The 2,242-nt window shown below is 49.1% G+C and overlaps 1 protein-coding gene across 1 annotated transcript in view; it reads left to right on the top strand.

Annotated features, from left to right (window-relative positions):
• Positions 1-2,242, top strand: part of LOC103808377 (alpha-actinin-1) — a 45,598-nt gene that overhangs the window by 412 nt on the left and 42,944 nt on the right. The gene's annotated exons all lie outside the window — the stretch shown is intronic.

Here is a 2,242-nt window from a genome sequence, read left to right as displayed (position 1 = left end):
CTGCTCCTGCCTCTCCGCTTTTCTCTGCCTGTCAGGAATGCACAGCCTTCTGTGAGGGCTCAGGCAATGGCTCTTACTGCTTGGCAGCGCTGATGAAGCAGCTCTGGGAAGTGTGGGAATGCTGCACTGGTAAATCATACCAAAGCCACATGGCAGTGGGAGTACCATAGAAGTTATTGGAAGAGGGGAGTCAAACCAGTAAATCTACTGTGTCATTCAGTTTCAGCTGTGACTGAAGTTTTTCCATTTTAGTTGCAATCTGAGCTCAGTGCTCAAACCATCATGGGGGAAAAAAAAGATCCCAAAGAAAAGCAAAATCCCAGAAAACTGTCTGAAATAAAAGCAGTGGCATGAACAAATTAGGTCAGATTTGTTTTAACTCTGTGTCACAAACATCCCACTACTAGACAGATATCTCCCAGGGATTATTTTATATAACCAGTAATCTCTTTTGATGTGTTGATGAAAAAAATACTTAAGTATTGTGGGAAGCATCAAGAGAGGGTGAAACTGTACGTATGAAACTGGAGTTGTATGCTCACAGACTTTCTTTTGGTGTCTTTTGAGCCAGTTACAGCAACCCAGTGACTTGCTCTCTTGACCTTGGTACGTTTTCCAATAAAATGGCCATGATAGAAGCATTTATGTTCCTTCGCAGAGGCAGGGCTGCAGCCTGGATGCTGAGGCAGGTGAGCCTTGGTGGCTTAGTTTCTAATCTCTGAACTGAAAGAAAGGGGAGAGAAGTATGTATAGGATAGGCCAGGTGAGTCTTGGTGCAAAACCAGGGTGGTCTTATCTCACACTGCTTAATTTCCTTACATCATCTCTCAGTCTTCCTGTCCTGTTGTCCCTTTGGGAGCCCACTGGCAGGGCCTGTCAGATCCACCTCAGCTTGGGAAGAAACTAGCGGCTTCCAGTTGCACTCGTGGTGTGGGCACAGCATGTACCTATCCAGTGCCCGCAGCCTGCCAATAGATGACCAGTGGGCAAAGGCATGGGCAGCAGCTGGAAACTACATCCCACCAGAAATCATGATCCTTCACACGCTTAAGATTTGAGCATCCTTTCCCTAGGGACAGCTGAAGCTAGAACTGCAGTTCTCCTAGGTACAGTGGCAAAAGAAGATAAATTCAGTTATTTTCCCCATTTCATTTCCATCACTGTCAGTTCCATTATCAGTTGTGAGCCCTGCTGCTCCTACAGAACCTCCTTCCAGCTGCTGACTCCAGTAGCAGTGCCTTTGGTCCACAGCTGGGGAAGCAGCAGCCCATCTGGGGAGCAGTGTTTGAGGGTTAGGAGTCTCCTGATGGTTGGCAAGGGCTCGCCTGTGTGTTCTTGCCATGGTTCCCACTCATCACCTGCCAAAAGGGTGAGTCTCTGGATGGCTTCCAGCTTCTGGCCTTTCCTTTCAGCTTTTGTCTCTCTCCACACCTTCCTCTTCACATATTTTGGGGGACTGCAGAGCTGCTGATGGGAATTTGGCATGGACAGGGTTGCTCCTGGCAGGGTGATTTCCTCTAACCCAGAGGATGATGGCCATAAGAGCTTTCAGGCACAAGAACACTGGGTCAGGTGGGCCAAAAGCCATGTGGAGCTAAGTGCCTCCTCCACCTGGCTGCTCAGCTGGGATATGTGGGAGTGAGGGAGCACTATCTCCCTCTGCCCCTGCTGAAGGGTGTCTGCTGCCACCCTGCCACAGCAGGAAGGATGGAGCCTACATCAGGGAAGCTACTGGAGACGCTAGGGTGGAAGAGAGACTGTGCCACTGGGGCCGTGGGAGACCTGTTTCAGGGCAGATCCTCAATATGTCCTTGGAGACACATCACTACCAGGCAGCTAGGGTAAGCAGGAAGCAGTTTTCCCATCCAACGCAGTTTACCGAAGTATGGGAAGCAGGGATGGTCTGCAAGAGGAGAATGCTTCAGTTTTACTCGGTGTGGTACCTTTTGGTGGTGAGCTGTGCTGCTGACAGGTTCCCTTTCAGACCCACCAGAGCCCCTTGGTTCCCCAGTCACTGTGCAGTGACAGAGCAAGTTCCATGGACAGTCCTGGGTCTTCCTCATTGTGGGTCCTCTCCTGTTGGCCTCTGTGGTTGGAAGTAACAATTGGGGCCCTGCCTAGAAATTGGCCCAGAAGATACACTTTCATTTTTCACCACATGTATTTCCTTTCCCTGACAAAGCCATTTTAAAAATAATACTATGAGACTGAAAAAGGCAAACCTCACATTTAGTACTTTTAA

This window comes from Acanthisitta chloris, unplaced genomic scaffold, assembly GCF_000695815.1.
Source record: "Acanthisitta chloris isolate BGI_N310 unplaced genomic scaffold, ASM69581v1 scaffold14728, whole genome shotgun sequence".
Taxonomy (NCBI): domain Eukaryota; kingdom Metazoa; phylum Chordata; class Aves; order Passeriformes; family Acanthisittidae; genus Acanthisitta; species Acanthisitta chloris.
Note: the sequence above shows the minus strand (reverse complement) of the source record. Positions and strands in the feature narration are given on the sequence as shown.